Here is an 18,993-nt window from a genome sequence, read left to right on the forward strand (position 1 = left end):
TGGTGCCAAATTGAGGTTCAAGCCTAACACACAGTCAGGGGAACGCAAATATGATCTTAAGTGTAGTTACTGTTTTCAAAACCTGATGCAGATATTGCTGGTCGTGGCAACACTTCCAACCTGAAGAAACACCTTGACAAACACAAAATGCATCTGAAAGCTAAAGAGTCTACTATATTTGATAGAGAACAAGCCAGTTCCCCCATAGCAGCTGTAACTTTAGCTGCACACCTGCAGCCATCACTTAAGTAGTTGAGCCCTCTATGGATAACAAACTTTAAGCGATGCATCCACAACTTTGAATAATCCTCAGGTAATTCATTAGCTAGCTGGATACGTTGATGTTGGAGAAAACATTTTTTATTTTGGTTGATTTTAACTTAACATTTTGACTAGAGTCAACACTGCGCCACTGGCTGCATCAATATTCCTTATCAGCATGTTATTTACAGCATGCTATTTAAACAAACAATAATGTTATGTGAGATTTTTTTGTCCGAAACCTTAGTATAAAACCAATAGTTGGGGAAATATTATTAAAATTATTCATATTATTATGCAAACACTGAGGTGGTGATGAAAACAACATCACAAACAAATCTAGGAGCTGCTGCGACGACTCCCAAGACTTTTGGATGCACTTCCTCACATGACAGCATGTTCACACTATGCCCTGGTGAAAGACTGTGACAGACCAGACGTTGTAATGATGGTTTTGGGAGGACAGTGGGAGGTAAAGAGGGGTTTTCCTTTGTGTGGGTGTGTAAAATGTTAAATAAATAAACAAAATGTTGAAATCGAAAATTTTGAACTTATGTTTGTAACAGTGTGAACTTATGTCAATAGTCACTACCAATTCAGACACAGTAAGCTGAGGCAATTAAATTGAGCAGGGATAAAAAAGAATACCTCTGGTTTCAGCTTTTACGGAGTTGAACACCCTTTTAAACCCAGAGAAAACTAAACATTCAGACAAGCCAAGCAAACATTCAAACCAAACACTGACTGTGTTTAGATGCACACCAAAGTTCATGTCTCCAAACACGTTCACAACTTTTTCAGCGAGACTACAGTTCCCCAGCGAGTAGTTCACAAATCCAAACAGTAAAACATCAAAAAAAAAACAAGCAAAAAGCCAAAAAAACAAAAACTGAAAAAAGAAGAACCAATGTACCTCAAAAAAGACAGGTCTCACCCAGCTTCTTGGCTTGATCCCAGATGACAAAATGAATCCAAGAACAATGATGTGAAATGAAGATGGGGGGAAAAAGTTGATTATTCTTATTATTTTCTTTTCAGGCAGGCATTTAGGCTTCCATTAAACTTTCTCCAGTCTTTGTTCTTCAAGATGGCTGCTGCTCCCCTTCTCCTCTTTACTCTCCTCTATATCCAACTTAAAAGTCCCTGTTCCTGTCTAAGCAGGAACTGATCAAAAAAGCAATGAATAAACATAATACATTCAGAAAGACATGAGCCTTGCATCCACCCTTTTACAGTAAATCCATCAGACAGTTAGAAAAGAATTTACAACTATTTGTCACTGTGGAATTAGACCTCTGCATTTAACCCATCCGTGCAGTGGAACACCCTCATACATGCACACTCGTGAGCACACACACTAGGGGGCAGTGTGCACACTTGCCCAGAGCAGTGGGCAGCCCTATCCACGGCGCCCAGGGAGCAATTTGGGGTTAGGTGCCTTGCTCAAGGGCACTTCAGTCATGGACTGTCAGCATACTGTCAGCAAAGGTTCACATACTTTTGCCACTCACAAATATGTAATATCGGATAATTTTCCTCAATAATCAAATGACCAAGTATAATATTTTTATGTCATTTGTTTAACTGGGTTGCCTTTATCTACTTTAAGAAAATCTGATGATGTTTTAGGTCATATTTGTGCTGAAATATAGGAAATTCTAAAGGGTTCACAAACGTTCAAGCACCACAGAAGCCACAGCCTTAGAGAGAGTCAACCTGGAATATTTTCTCTGGAAACGGCTTTCTTATATGCACTTGCCTTTTCCAGGATATGTACCACATAAAACTACCATGTCATATTCAAATGCCTTCTTTTTCCTGCAAGTGTTCATGTTCTTGTACTCAAAAAGATCCAGATTCCATTCACCTTCAGTCAATCTCTTCTCCTTCTACAACTGGACAATTACAATATTTATGAGGCCTTCTCTTGACGGAAAAGCCTATTTCACCTTTCTGTCCTTCACTCATTCTCTCCCCCTCTCTTTCTCTCCCCGCATTGTCTGATTTTTTCCCCTCTTATTTCTCCTCGCCGTCTCTCTCCTTTCCACTTTCTGATGGATTTATTTTAATGAAAAGCACACCAGAGAATCATTCAACCATTTGCCACTGTAATTTCTATAACACAATGACATGAATAACTATGAGTTGACTGTAGGGAAAGCGCTGACAGCTCCAAGAATAAATACATTTATAAAGCCCGGGCCTAAGGAGCCTTCTCTTCCAGCAGTTCCTCACATTTACAATAAATCACCTTAATTGATTGAAAATAAAATGTCCAGTGCATTGACCTTTGAGAATGGAGGGACAAGAAAGGAGGACCGAATGCAGTTTGAGGGGCTTTAGAAGAGGAACCTGCGGCCAAGCTTTCCAATCTGACATCTAATCAAATATTTCTGCCAATAGTTATCAGCACTGCATGACATCATGACCTATGCTGAACCAGTTGTCCGCAACCCGGCACGCTCATTACCTTATTACAGTCTGCATCAAGATTGCTGTGGAATAACAAGAAGGACATGAGTACCATTGAGACGTCAATTATTAGGTTTAGCAGCACATTGCGCCGGGATGACTCATTCGCAGAGCGTGTGCTGCTAGAAGATTACCTGTTCTTTTTAGACATCATTTTCCCTTCCCTTTCTCCCAAGGGCATCTGCATCGTACTAAAATGCAGAACTCAAATGCTGAGGAAATCAGAGCGGTAAGGTCAACAATGCAAGATCTAGATTAAACCTGCCTACAAGACCTGACTCACAGATGCACCCTGACATATTTTTCATCATATTTATATTCACATCAGTGTGGTGTAATTTATATTAACTCTTGTAGATAACTCGTTTTCAGGACCTCAAGAGTTATGAGCAATGCAGCATAAGTCAGTACACGTATGGCTTTTCCTCTACAGTTCAGGGATGTACAACACACAAAAGCAAACCAAGATGAGATTAGAAAACCTGAAACAAGGATGTGTCAGAAATAATAAAGGTATATATACATAATATCAATAAAGCAATAGAGATGCACCTAAATTGCTTTAATGAAAACCAAATGAACACTGTTATGTCACAGGGCTGCTATTTAAGTCGCAGATTCATTTCACTCTTGAACTTGAAGATACAACTGCCCTGGATGTCATTTCAGATAATGATGAGCCCTCATACTGCCATCCTGAGAGCTACCTGACAGCAACTGGCCAAGACAATGACCTCATCACCAACATCTCCAAGACAAAAGGACTCATCCTGGACTTCAGGGGAAACACAAGTCCTCCCCACCAAATCCACATCAACAGCACAGAAACAGAACAGGTGAAACGTGTACAATTTCAGGGGTTACAAACCTCCAACAACCCAAGCTGGACAGCCAATATCAGCAACATTGCAAGGAAAGAACAACGTTTGCACTTTTCAAAGTGATTTTTAAATGACTCCACAGAGACTCCACAGAAGTGTGCTCACTAGTTTTTACAGAGGCACCATGGAGAAGGTTCTGACTGAGGGAATTACTGTTTGGTTCAGCAACATCACGCATAAAGTCAAACAAGCCCTACAGATGTGAAGGTAGCCTAGAGGATCATCAGAGAAGAAATCCAGACAGTGGAGACTCTGGAGACAGTGGCCTTAGGAACAGAGCCCATCCTATCCTTGGCGATCACATCTGGATCATAATCTATTCACCCAGCACAACAAAATATAATCTCAGGTGAAAATCGGCCTCTGTATTTATTCCATGTCAAAGTGGCTCTGGTGTAATATCACTACCTACTCTAAACAATTAAAAAAGATGGTTCTTCAAGGGTTCTTTAGAAAAGAAAATAGTTCTATATAGAACCATGAACACTCAAATAACGCTTCACATCATGAAAGGGTTTTTCAGACTGAGGTGCTTTAGATGGTTCTATATAGAATCTTTTTGAAAATGGTTATATATAGGGTTCTTCAACAGGGTTCTTCTATTGTCATGATGTTAAGGTTGTAACAATGGAAGAACCCTTTTTGGTGCTATATAGACCTCCTTTGAAAAATGCTTTATATAGAACCATTGATAGCACATTCATGCACATTTTCCATTAAACTGAAGAACCCTTTCATGATGCAAAGAACCCGTTAATCATGCAGTGGGGTTCTGTGAGTGTTCATGGCTGTATATAGAACCATTTTCTTTACTAAAGAACCCTTGAAGAACCATCTTTTTTAAAGATTGTATTCATTTTTACACTAAATCATTCAGTACATATTTACCTATATAATTCTACATAACTGGGCTGTCAGTTATGGACTTTTGTATTGTTTACAATTGTGTATTTATTTGTTTGACTGAGAACTGTGCTGGAATTTAAACACACCTGTAGTGTAAATGGTGATACAGGGTATGATGATGAAAGATGGTGCACAATCACAACAAACGTAATTAACTTATGGTTGCACCAAATGGGGTTCCCAAATGGGCATACAACCATTCTGACATATCAGAAGTTAAATGTCTGCAAAACCAAAGACATGGCCATTGACTTTGGAGCAGCACCTCATCCACTTGCAGAACCTCAGATTGGGGGTCAAAGAGTGAAATTTATGGACAATTCCAAATATTTTGGAGCTGTGAAAGCAACACAGAGGGAATCAGTCAAAAAATGTAACCCGAAATTGTATTTTTTTAAGCTTTTCAAGTAAAAAAAAACCCTGAAACTAAAAAAAAAAAGCAGTACAATTTATATTTTGCGACGTTCTGGGGTCCAAGAGATGAATTAGGGGGTCCCAGAACCCCCAGGACTACCTGTATTTTGTACTTTGGCTGCCAACAGGATCATTGGTGAGCAGCAGATATCACTTTTGGTCACCAAGTGCCAAAGTCTAAATAGTCTTTGGTTGATTTGTCTGTGGGACAAGACCCAGTGCACCTTTAAAACCCATATGTTATGTGTTAAGATACTGAGTGAGTTCAAATAAGGTAAACCAGAAGGTTGGAGCTGAAATTATGACTCAGAAGTTGATGATTGGCAATCAGACATTCCCCAGTTTGCAATTCAAAGAGAAACTTGAGGTGTTGTGACCCTGTCTGGTCGTCAGTGCTGATCAGTTCTCTTTCCAGATGGGAGATGCTTGGGGTGATTTTCCCATTTCACCCAGCTTGTCCTGTGGTAACTGTACATAAAGTTCATATCATAACCAATCATGCAACTGGTGCATCCTACAGCTTTAAAAATCATTTAACTTGAGATGAAACACAGCATGTTCTGTATATTGTATGCATAAAAATATACACTCACTGGCGGAATTTATTAGGTACACTTTGCTAGTAAAAGGTTGGACCCCCTTTTGCCTTCAGAGCTGTCTTAATTCTTCGTGGCAGACTTTCAACAAGGTGTTGGAAACGTTCCTCAGAGATTCTGTTTGGTTATTTGAGTTCCTGTTGCCTTTCTATCATCTAGATCCAGTCTGCCCATTCTCCTCTGACCTCTCACAGCAACAAGGCATTTTCGTCCACACAACTGACCGCTCACTGGATATTTCCTCTTTTTCGGACCGTTCTCTGTGAACCCTAGAGATGGTTGTGTGTGAAAATCCCAGCAGATCAGCAGTTTCTGAAATACTCAGACCAGCCCGTCTGGCGCCAACAACCACACCACGTTCAAAGCCCCTTAAATCCCATTTCTTCCCCGTTCTGATGCTCGGTCTGCACTTCAGCAAGTTGTCTTGACCACCTCTACATTAGCGATTTGTATTACCAAGCAATTGAACAGGTGTGCCTAATAAAGTGGCCGGTGAGTGTGCATACAATACAATTATGTAATTACAGAAACAATATGTGGAATATTTTAATGCACAGTTACTGTTTATTCACCATAGTGGGGAAAAAAATGTTGCCTATGCAGAGGTTATGGCACATTTTATGTTTTTTTTCCTCAATATGTTAAACTCAATAAATAAACTTGTTAAATAAAATTGTGCACTAAAATGAGCAAATAAATACCACATTTAAAATGTTCCCTGTTGTTAAGAACATCAACAAAACTTGTAATTGGACCACTGAAAGGTTCTTCACACTCACAAATCTCTTTATCAAACATTATTCTTGACAGAAACAAAGCGATTCTTATATGGCATCACTCCATTTCTTTCAATATTTACAAGTATATTAATCTGAGGGGGTTATTATTAAAACAGTAGGTGCTTTCAGTGTGAACACACAGGCGTATCATCCACCAAACTGATCAATTCAGGGGAAATTAAACAGCTCAGAATGATGTGCTCTATCTAATTAATGCCAGTGCTGTTTAGACCTGTTGTGCAAACTCTTAGTCAGCAACAGAATGATGTTATAAATGAGACGAATTACGGCGCTATAAAACTTTAATCCTGTCTTTAAGAATACTAAATGTATTTTGCTTTTGCCAGAGCTCCTGAAAGTTGTGGCAGAGTGGAGCCCAGCTGAGCTCGCAGTAGAGTGCTGCAGACTCATGGGACGCTCAGACATTTCACGGATGAGGATTCTGGCCATTCCAGGGTGTGTGTCTGGATCGATTCATGTGCTACCCCTCATTCTCTCTCCTCGTCCCCGTCCCCCCGTTCTCCCTTCAGAGATTTCATGCTTGTGTCTTTGGTGATGCGTTTGATTGGAGAGCACACCTCAGCAGCTCTGGCTGAGGGTTCTGGGCCTGTTTGGGAGCTGCAAGAAAAGTAAAAAGCCACTGAGAGTGACTGTGCATTTTCTGGATCCCCAAAGTTGTTTTGGGAATTCCATACAGTTGTGTGTGGACATGAGTGCAATCTAGTCCTCACTGACTGACTCTACAAACACCTCTGAGTGAACTTTTTTGTCCTTAGAAGTTACAGGCTACATAATACTTACATAAGCTTGTCATGACAACTGACATTACCCTACATAAATGTTTATAAAGCTTATTCGAATAGGCATCATTCGCTATTCACTGCATTTGCCATGTTTGATCAAAGTTAACTAAAGTAGTCGACAGATGATGTATACTGGAATAAGCATTATGTAGGTGGTTGGATAGTGTAGTGGTTAACACCTTTGCCTTCTACACTGTAGACTGGGGTTCAATCCCCGACCAGGGCAAGCACCCTACACTATACCAATAAGGGTCCTTGGGCAAGACTCCTAACACCGCCTTGGCCTCCCTGTGTAAAATGATCAAATTGTAAGTCGCTCTGGATAAGAACGTCAGCCAAATGCCGTAAATGTCTCATGTAGCCTTATGAGTGGAACACTCACTCTCAATGTAAAGTAAATTTGATGTACAATCAACCAAGTAGAACCCAAATCTCAAAAACATACCTCATGGGAGCACCCGCATCAGTATAAAGTAAATGCACACCATATCCATAATTTATTAAGCCGTGTCAATGATAAATCAAAATGCCAAATATTTGGCAGAAATTGAAAACAGCATCAAGTGATGCACTAGACCTATCATGGTTTAAATGTGTCTCATGATTTGAGAATGAATCAAGAAGTAATAATTAGGAGTCCTCTACTATAAATAAAAGCTTTTACATCAATCAATAGCAAGATCTGATAACACAGTGGCTGAAAATGATAACAATTTTGCTAATATTTTTACAGACGAGCCTTGTGTGAGGCATCTTTGAGTGTTGAGAATTCTATCCATCAGCCAGTCTCAACTGATCCTATACAATATCATGCTATACAACACAAGCTGAGCAGTTCTGCTGAGTATAGCGCAAAGGCACATAGGGGTCCACCCATATGGTCCACTTGTACAAAATTGGTGGATGGAATACAGGAAATCTAATCTAACTTTGGCCAAGTATCATCAATAATTTGTTGCATTGAGGTTTGTTTTCCTTTTATGCCTTACACATACTAGCCTAAGTGATGTGCTCATGCTTCGGGGAGTGTAATACTGATAGGGTGCATACTGTACACTGATATATATGCTGTAAACAGATATCACCACAGGTGAGAACAAGACAACACTGTAACAATCTGATTGTTGGCCAAAGAAACCTGTAGAAAAGAAAGAAAACTGTAAAGTCTGCATTTACAGTGTAACTCACTTAAATGGCTTAAATCCTGGCTTAAATGGCCAGGATCCAACTGGTGGATCCAAAGTTTTACTACACACTTCTACAATCTAGGAACAACTCTTTCAGTTTACATTGTAGTCTGAGTAATTACTATTTAATACGTCTTAATTACTAAGTAAGTCAGTCTCTGCCTGGGATTTAAAAGGGTTAAATATGGCACATGCACTCCTTGTTATTATCTTGCAGATGAGTCCATAGAAGAATACAATCTGACTCTCATTCTCTTCTATCATCAACTATCATCAAATCAACTATTAAAGAACTTTAATAAAAGATCTGATTCAGTATTTATTCATTAGTATGCTAACCAGAGAAATACACTGCTCAAAAAAATAAAGGGAACACTCAAATAACACATCCTAGATCTGAATGAATGAAAGATTCTCATTGAATACTTTGTTCTGTACAAAGTTGAATGTGCTGACAACAAAATCACAAAAATCATCAATGGAAATCAAATTTATTAACCAATGGAGGCCTGGATTTGGAGTCACACACAAAATTGTGGAAATTTTGTGGAAAAAAGTGGAAAAACACACGACAGGCAGATCCAACTTTGATGTGATGTCCTTAAAACAAGTCAAAATGAGGCTCAGTATTGTGTGTGGCCTCCACGTGCATGTATGACCTCCCTACAATGCCTGGGCAGCTCCTGATGAGGTGGCGGATGGTCTCCTGAGGGATCTCCTCCCAGACCTGGACTAAAGCATCCGCCAACTCCTGGACAGTCTGTGGTGCAACGTGGCGTTGGTGGATGGAGCGAGACATGATGTCCCAGATGTGCTCAATCGGATTCAGGTCTGGAGAACGGGCGGGTCGGTCCATAGCTTCAATGCTTTCATCTTGCAGGAACTGCTGACACACTCCAGCCACATGAGGTCTAGCATTGTCCTGCATTAGGAGGAACCCAGGGCCAACCGCACCAGCATATGGTCTCACAAGGCATCTGAGGATCTCATCTCGGTACCTAATGGCAGTCAGGCTACCTCTGGCGAGCACATGGAGCACATGGCTGTGCGGCCCTCCAAAGAAATGCCACCCCACACCATTACTGACCCACTGCCAAACCGGTCATGCTGAAGGATGTTGCAGGCAGCAGATCGCTCTCCATGGCGTCTCCAGACTCTGTCACGTCTGTCATGTGCTCAGTGTGAACCTGCTTTCATCTGTGAAGATCACAGGGCGCCAGTGGCGAATTTGCCAATCCTGGTGTTCTCTGGCAAATGCCAAGCGTCCTGCACGGTGTTGGGCTGTGAGCACAACCCCCATCTGTGGACGTCGGGCCCTCATAGAGTCGGTTTCTAACCGTTTGTGCAGACACATGCACATTTGTGGCCTGCTGGAGGTCATTTTGCAGGGCTCTGGCAGAGCTCCTCCTGTTCCTCCTTGCACAAAGGCGGAGGTAGCGGTCCTGCTGCTGGGTTGTTGCCCTCCTACGGCCTCCACGTCTCCTGGTAGCGCCTCCAGCCTCTGGACACTACGCTAACAGACACAGCAAACCTTCTTGCCACAGCTCGCATTGATGTGCCATCCTGGATGAGCTGCACTACCTGAGCCACTTGTGTGGGTTGTAGAGTCCGTCTCCTGCTACCACGAGTGTGAAAACACCACCAACATTCAAAAGTGACCAAAACATCAGCCAGAAAGCAGAAAGGTGCTGAGAAGTGGTCTGTGGTCCCCACCTGCAGAACCGCTCCTTTATTGAGTGTGTCTTGCTAATCGCCAATAACTTCCACCTGTTGTCTGTTCCATTTACACAACAGCTGTGAAATTGATTGTCAGTGTTGCTTCCTAAGTGGACAGTTTGATTTCACAGAAGTTTGATTTACTTGGAGTTATATTGTGTTGTTTAAGTGTTCCATTTATTTTTTTGAGCAGTGTATAACACTCAAATGAAAAAAACTGGATCAACTGCTGCTGATGATAAAGGCATTAATGTTAATTTTAAGGGAGTTTCTACAGTTTTGAAGCTGTGAACAGAAGGTTTCCTGTCTCTTCCTGTGTCTCTCAACATTGTCATTATATATATATATATATATATATATATATATATATATATATATATATATATATAAACTGTTTCCATTATAATTTTTCTGGTTTCGTCTTTATTGATAAACTAATAAAGCGACCTCATCCAAATGCTATATGTGCATTTTCAAAATTTGCAGAGTAGAGGTGGATGAAAAACTGCACAATTACATTTGAATAGTGCAGCAAAATGAATAATAACTACATTATTACATACTACATTACCACATAATAACTACATAACTACTTCTGCTAGGAAAATGAAAGGCAGGCTGTGGTTCTTTTATCTTTACATCTTTTACACTACCTTGCTCCTCTCTGGAAGGCCAGACATAATACTTAGAGTTCTGCTGTCAGAACACAGAACCTCATGGGTCTAACCTGGATGGAAAGTGTTTTACAGAAATGCTGAAGTTAGCCTCAGGCCAAGCTCAGTTGGGAGGCATAATGTGGTAGTGAACGAGGAGGACTACAACCTTTAATTCCAGGCTCTTTAGTTCTAACTTTGAGAATGTGTCTTAACGTGACCTCACTCAAGCAGCTAAAGCAAACATTTGGGCTGATTTTGAGTTGCCATTTCGTGTGTGGTTCATGTGGGGACAGTGTGGGCTAAGGGTGTGTTTTGACAGTCCTCTGCAGCACCTAGGGGTGTGTGTGTGTGTGTGTGTGTGTGTGTGTGTGTGTGTGTGTGTGTGTGTGTGTGAATTCTCTTGCTAGGAAAATGAGAGAGGCAGTCTGTATTTCTTTTATCTTTTAATCTGGCTCTGCTCAAACAAACAACATTTTCTAGGACAAAGAGAAACATTTTGTCCTCAGATGATTCCTCCCTTGCTTACGCTGCAGCCTCATGAAAAAATTACATTAGCCACAAACAAACAGATCTGTTTATGCAGTGCTGTGTGAATGTATGTGTGTGTGTGTGTGTGTGTGTGTGTGTGTGTGTGTGTGTGCGTGTGTGCTTGAAAAATTTGTCTACACTAGTTCATGCTGTGTGTTGTACTCTGTACGAGTATTCCATCTTCAGAATTGAACCATTTTAACTGTGGGGACCAGCAGCTTTGGAAAGAAAAGCCCGGTGTGTGTAATGTGTGAAGTCTCTGATTGAGAGGTTGTGTTTGAGCGCCACGGAAGCGTAGCTGATACAATTGTGCCAGCAAATACTCTCCCTTGCAAATCCATTTCACGTTCGTGATTTGAGCGAACAGAAGTAGAAACATTTTGTAACATTGTTCAAAATAAAGCAAGTGGCGAAACAATTAGGATGGCGACCCCTGTTTGCGCTGGGATCGGAGGAATGGCTCTTTAATTAGCTATGAACTGCAGGCGTCCTTTGAACTGCCCACTCTTCGCCTCCCTGTCGGCTATTGTTCAAACATCTCTAATGACAAAAGACTGAGCCGTGGAAATGACAGGGGCTTTTACTGAGGAGAACTGACCAGTCACGGCTGATGGAAGGGGTCCTTTTCAGCATAAATATAGCAGGTCATGACTTCATCAGCATTATAAGGATTCCAATATTTGCTGCAGAACCAGAGGAGGATGAGCTCCTTCTTTAGTCTTGGTTCCTCAGTGTTTTTTCATCATGAAGTCAAGAATGTTAGTGAGGTTTACCTGCCACTGTCACTATATATATATATATATATATATATATATATATATATATATATATATATATAATATATATAGTGTTGGAGGAAAGCCTTGTATCTCCATTTTTGTTATTTTTCAGTTTTTGACATACTTTCAAAGGACCTGTTGTCCTTTACATTATATGTAAATTTCATTATGAATGGAGCAAAAGAAAGGGCCCAAAATGACTTGGAAAGACGTCTGGTTCCTTTGACTTGCATTAAAACTACAGTATGTTTTTTTTTTCTCCTGTAAAGTTCTAATTTTGGAGATACAAGGTTATATATATATATAATGTAAAAACAAAAACTATGATGACAATGATGAGCTTCCTGTTTGCCCATAGAATGCCTCACTTGCATGCCCCACTTACCCTCACTGTTAAAAAAGATGGTTCTTCAAGGATCTTTAAGAAAAAGGCTCCATATAGAAAAACAAACACTCAAAGAACAATTTGCATTCTTAAATGATTCCTTGTCTGGTAAAATGGTACTTCAGATTGACGGACGATGTGATTGTATGAGTAAGATTGCGAAAATGGAAAAAATGTCTGTTGTGGTGTAAAAAAACCCAGGAGCTTTGCCAGTTTATTGGATGAAACAACCGCTGGACAAAACAACTTTGACCATTTGGAAACTTTGCATGTGTGTGTATAAAGGAGTATCAATGTTAAACTGGGCCTCAGTGACCGAGCTTACCTCCAGCCTGTTAAGCAGTGTTAACCAGCCACGTCCTCAGAAGACGGTCCATTGTTAATGATGTTTTAAATCTCTAGACCAAGTTCAGCAATCTGATACAGTACTGCACTCACTCTCTGTGGACACCAACACGGCTCTAGCACAGCAGTGGAGCTGAGCTAATGTTAATACACAGCAGCATGAGGGGGTGTAACCGGGGGCTACAGTGACTCAAAGTCACCTTCATTACTTCACATTTTGGACTGTGTGCATTCGTTCCACATAATTTTTCAGCTTCTGAGGACCACTTTACTCACTGACTGTGAATCAATTCAGACACCTATACAGGCTTTTTTAAATGTTGAGTCTTACAAATAGGCCATGTTGTATAGTAGGAATGGATGGATGAATGGACATCAGTAGCAAAACAAATGACTGGTGACCATAAAAGAATGCTCCACAATTACTTGGAATAAAGCCTCTTTACATTAATTAACCATGAAACCTAGGAATGTCTTAGCCATCTTCTATAAAGTTACTACTTTGTTTATACATGTTGTTCTTTAGAAAGTGATGATATGCACAAACAACCTCACTGCATGCCAAGTTCCCTTCTGTGAACATCACTGTACAGTTTACACTCCAAAGTGATGGATCTTTTGGTTCTTTTCTTAAATCTTAAATGAAAGATTCCTTGATGGCCGGGAATGAAGAGAGCACTAAATATAGTTTGTGATATTTTGCAGAATGACATTTTCAGTTAGTTTTAATAAGAGCCCTGTACTGCATGTCCCTGTTTATATCTGCCTCCATGACGCACTGGCATTCAAAAAGCTGAAAATATGACCACAAACGCAAACTTCTCCAAACAAAAAACAAGATTTTACCCTTGAGATTAAAAGGCTATAATTACATGCACATTCATACTACTTGCTATTTCAGCATCCACTCACGTTTTGGTGATCAGTTGAGTTCATCTCTCCATTTCCATGACAAGAAGCCTTCAAACTTCCTGCCGCGATGAATAATAACTAAAATAAGAAAACGGAAACCTCTTAAACGCCCTCTTGCATGATACCATTATTGTGTGATCGGTTTGGCATAAGGCTCTTGTGTCAATTGCCAAATGTGCAAGTTTCATTTCTATACAAAGAAGAGCCAGCAGTTAGGTCTGCAGCTGTGTAGTGCGTTTGCTGCTGTTTGGTCATAACATCTGCTGTGAAGTGCGATTCAGTAGAAAATGTGATGCTGATGTTGATGTGAAAGGATTCAAAGCTGTTTTGAAGAAACAGACTTTGAAGCTATTGTTAAAATGGAAATAGAACTGTTGAAGTTCAATATAACAAAAATAAGTTCTGCCCGTAAAGATCAGCTACTTAAATTAAGAAAGCTTTTAACTTTGCTTTCTTTTGCAACTCTCCGCTGTCGATACCCTCAACTGTCTTCTGTTATTGAGCAACAATAGCACATTCTGACACCAATGTGGTACATAAGGATTCAAATGAGTGTCATTGTGATGAGATTTTTGTCACCAAACGTGTAGTTGGCAATTCATTGTTTTGATTTTGTTCTTTGTTGCAATTTAATGAGGTAATTACCTTAGGCAGGTGCACATGCATTGTGTCTGAATGCTTCCACTACATCTGTACTAAGCAGCTTAGCATAATGATACATGACTCATTGCGTTAAGTAGCCAGTTACCTCTTACTTTTGATGCATTATTTTTTTGCTTCTTGTTATTTCAATGGGCAACTAATTTGTTGTTTGTGAGTTCAAAATGCTCATTAATCTCTTTCTGCAGTCCTCCTAATGGACATTCCGTCAGCAGAAGGTAAATAGGCTGTTTACTAAAATAAACAGATAAAATAGTGTAATTCAAAACAATCAAAGTTTAATTGAAGTATTTAAAAAATTAAATTTAAGGCTGTTCTGAGAGCCTCCAACCTCCACAGCAGGCTGAAATTGTATTTTATAGCTGCTGTGAAAAGGGGTTAAAGAGCACGTAATGTTATTGATATATGATTATATATTGCAACTTTTGCTAATAGAAAGAACAGAAAAGTAATAAAGTGTGTTATATGTCGTCATTTAACTCACATAGTGTGAACTTTGGTTTAAAATGAGCCACTGGCCTGTAAAGAAAGTGGAATCAGGATCAGCTATAAAATTAGTGTGTTTGCATGCATTCAATAATCCAATCATAATCCAATCATATTTAGATTTCTGCAGTTATCTGATCATTCAAATGGTCATGTAATCAGCACACTCATGGATTTCTTAGATTGTAGTAGTGACTAGAAATCTGATCTAAAGACAGCTGGATTTTAGTTCAGTGATCAGATTTCTCAGTGTACTTTTACTCTGATTTCTTTCGGGTTTCTCAGTCTGCACGTTTGCAAAAACAGACGCCGTTACCAAAAAGAGATGGCAGTGAAAGACTTTTGGAGCGATGCTGAAACCAAACTCATTCTTGATGACATTAAGAATTTAAAGTTTTTTTGAGTTTTTCCATTACATTTACGTCACGTCTTCTTCTGTAAGTTTATCAGCTGGATGGAAAGCAGAAATCGAATTACTGCCTGACTGATATAGACCTGGAGTTTTCCCATTACCTGATTGCACAAGTGCATGTTAAAGCATTGATCAGATTGCTGACAAAATCAGATTTTCTGCACCTATCAGATTATTAAATGCATGTAAACACACTCGTTGAAAAAATATACCATGTCAGGTATGTCCAGCGTGTATTCATGCACTGATTAACATTAGTATTTAAAAATGGTCATTTACACAATATGCTCCACTTGCAAGCCAATGTATGTGGAGTTGATTTAGGAGCTATGTGGTTTTACAAGTCATGCATAAAACACAATCTAACTCTCAGATTAGATTTCCGCTAGAAATAGTGCATTTCCATTAGGCAGGGCCTTTAATAGACTGCCTAACCCCATGTCTTGCAAAGAGCTCTATTTGGATCTGACTATTTTTATTTCTAATGCAAGCTACTTAAACTCTGAGAAAGAGAGAAGGAGGGAGTGAGAGGAAGAAAATCCAGAAAACAACACACAAGTCAAGTGTTGTGTTTGTCCCAAAATAAAGCCTGATCGATCCCTCTGCGCTGTTAATTTGCCATTGAAGGTGAGTTTTCTGAATGGAACAGACAATGTGTGTGTGTGTGTGTGTGTGTGTGTGTCCACTGAGAGCAGGGAGGACTAGATTGCCCTTCAAGAAGAGGTGAAGGCCTCAGTCCCACAAAAGAGTACGTTAAAGTTACAGGCAAGAGCTTACTGCTGATTAATCAAGCAGAAAAGGACAGTCTAAGAAGAACAGACAGGAGAGAGAGAGAGAGAGAGAGAGAGAGAGAGAGAGAATGGCTAAGACAGTCAGACTAAATTTCTTTGCTTTTTTCACGATTGGCCCCTCCCGGTCCTGTCCATGTGTTCGTGTTGTGTTTTGGTTTAGTCCACGTGTTCTTTGTTTTGGTTTTTATTCCAGCCCCCTTGTTTCGTGACTCCACCCCTGATTGTTTCCACCTGTGTTCCCGCCTGTTCCTCATGTATTTAAAGCCTGTGTTTTCCTCTGTCTGGTCGCTGGTCTTTGTACTGATGTTTGTTCTGTTCTGCTTGTTTGATTCTGGTTTCTGTCCCGTCTGTCCCCCAATCAATCCGTGTTGGCTATGTGAACCTGGACCGTCTTGACTATGACCCTGGAGTTGCCCACAATACAAGTCACTTATCTCCACATATGCGTCCGCCTCCTCGCTCCCTGTCACAGCTTTGAGTGATTCCTTTTTGTTACTACCAAAACAATCAAAACTACTCTACTATTAATATTTCAGTAGTGACTGTTTCAGTAGTGACAATTTCGGCTCATTTTGAGAAGAACCCAAAAACCAGTACATGTCTAGCAAACACAGCTTTGAACAGTTATGCACAAATAAATTTTTAATAATAATAATAATAATAATAATGATAATTCAATAATCATTTTTCATTTAAATTTTTTAATACTTTTATTTCTATTTTTAATTTATGTTTATAAACACAAAATTTGCAGGATTTAAAGAGGTTATGTGATTCAATGGTGACAGTTCATAATGTTGCACACTGATTTTCAGACTTTGGGATGCACTTACTCCAGAACAATGAGATCTAACTGCTCACCATGTGGCTATGAGTGACAAGGATGCAGTCTTACTCCCAGCTCTAAAAAGCAGGGGCGTGGCTAAAATAAGGCTCCACCTACAGAATAAAACTGTGTTTCAGTAGTGACATGAAAAAAGCATTGGGACAGCATTTTTTTTTTTATGAAAAAAAAAATTATTTTAAATTTTTAATTCATGATGAATGAGTATTCAATATCCCATTAAAAGGAATCAAAAGGATCTCTTAAAACATTTGAAAAAAAAGTAAGTATTATTGCTGCAATTTAAGTTGAAATTTAGGGGTAAGGGATTGGAACAGACACCTCCCAATAGAAAATACTCTATAAATGATGATTTTATACATTAAGTTTATCACTATATTAATGCCTTGAGTTTAAATAGATCATTAAACAATCAAGTAAATATCTAGAGTCCAAATGCTGATTTATTTCTCTCTCTCTCTCTCAGAATGCTTGCTTTTTTTTCTGGTGAGCTCAATAAAAATGGCTGATCATCCCTGTGGTTTGGGGAGCCATGGTACACACACACACACACACACACACACACACACACACACACACACACACACACACACAGAGGGAGAAAGAGAGAGAGGGGTCTTTGTCCTGTTGTTAGGTGGCTGCTGGAGCTCTGGCGGTGTTGAACAGCGTGTCACTGACTGTCTCTCACCATGGCAACTTAGCCTGTTTGTTTTCGATGATTGGAAATGCTGCTCGCTGTTACATCCATTTCACTTCAACCAGCGACAGAGACAGTAGAGGCCAAACATGTCAAACCCTTTCAGCCCCCCACTCCTCTCTTTCTCTCTCTCTTTTTCTTAGTCTTAAACACACATAAACAAACAAAGATTGTTTTTATATGCTGTCAGGACACAGGGTTATGCATACGTAATATATGTGTTATGTTCTCCCCGTGTCTGCGTGGGTTTCCTCCGGGTTCTCCGGTTTCCTCCCACAGTCCAAAGACATGCAGTCAGGCCAATTGGACATGTTACATTGCCCTTAGGTGTGAGTGTGTGAGTGACTGTCTGTGTCTGTATCTGTCTGTCTGCCCTGCGATGGACTGGCGACCTGTCCAGGGTGTATCCTGCCTTCCGCCCGATGACTGCCTGACGGAGAAGCGGCTTAGAAAATGGATGGATGGATGTATTTTACGTGTGCCCAAACTTTTTGTCTTTGGGGCCAAAATATAAGAATTTGAAGTCAAATGTAATGCTACAACGATTCCTTAATGATGAGTCTATACAGTATTGAGTGTGTTCATTCTCTTTTTGAGCAGGTTTGTGGGTTTAGGGTAATATTCTAATGAGTCAAATCTAACGTTCATGGGCCACGTGTGGCAATAATGTCATAAATATGTCATAAATATGAACACACACACACACACTCTCACACACACACTCTCACATACACACACACTGTGTGATGTCTTCTTCTGTCTCTTTCTCTCCTAATAAGCTTATGGTGTATTATATTACTATGCTGGTACTTATGCTGGTCTCAGAAACAATGTATAGCTTTGCAGAAAGATAGGCTGTACCTTCTATTGTCTGTGATTGGATTACAGCTGTATTGTGTTCTTTGCATTGCACTAGTGGGGGTCTTTTCGTTGCTTATGCATGGAAGTGAATTACAGTGAAACACTTTGGCAGGGCCTGCTGCAGAGGAAACCATGCCCAGGCTGAGGGAGTTATCCAGGGTAGTAATTCCACACAACACACTCCAGTGTTCAGGTGGAAGAGAATCTGGAGAGGTGGAGGTTTGCACTGGAGAGGAGAGGAATGAAGGTCAGTAGAGACAAGATGGAATACATGTGTGTGAATGAGAGGGAGGCAGGTGGAAAGGTGAAGATGCAAGGAGTAGAGGTCATAAAGGTGGATGACTTCAAATATCTTGGGTCTACCATCCAGAGCAATGGACAGTGTAGAAAAGAGGTGAAGAAGAGGGTGCAGGCAGGATGGAGTGGGTGGAGACGGGTATCAGGGCTGATGTGTGACAGAAGGATAGCAGCAAGAGTGAAAGGGAAGGTTTACAAGACAGCAGTGCGTCCTGCTATGATGTCTGGTTTGGAGACTGTGGCTCTGTCTAAAAGACAGGAGGCTGAGCTGGAGGTGGCGGAGATGAAGATGCTGAGATTTTCGTTGGGAGTGACCAGGCTGGAC

This window comes from Pygocentrus nattereri, chromosome 11 (genome assembly GCF_015220715.1).
Source record: "Pygocentrus nattereri isolate fPygNat1 chromosome 11, fPygNat1.pri, whole genome shotgun sequence".
Taxonomy (NCBI): Eukaryota; Metazoa; Chordata; class Actinopteri; order Characiformes; family Serrasalmidae; genus Pygocentrus; species Pygocentrus nattereri.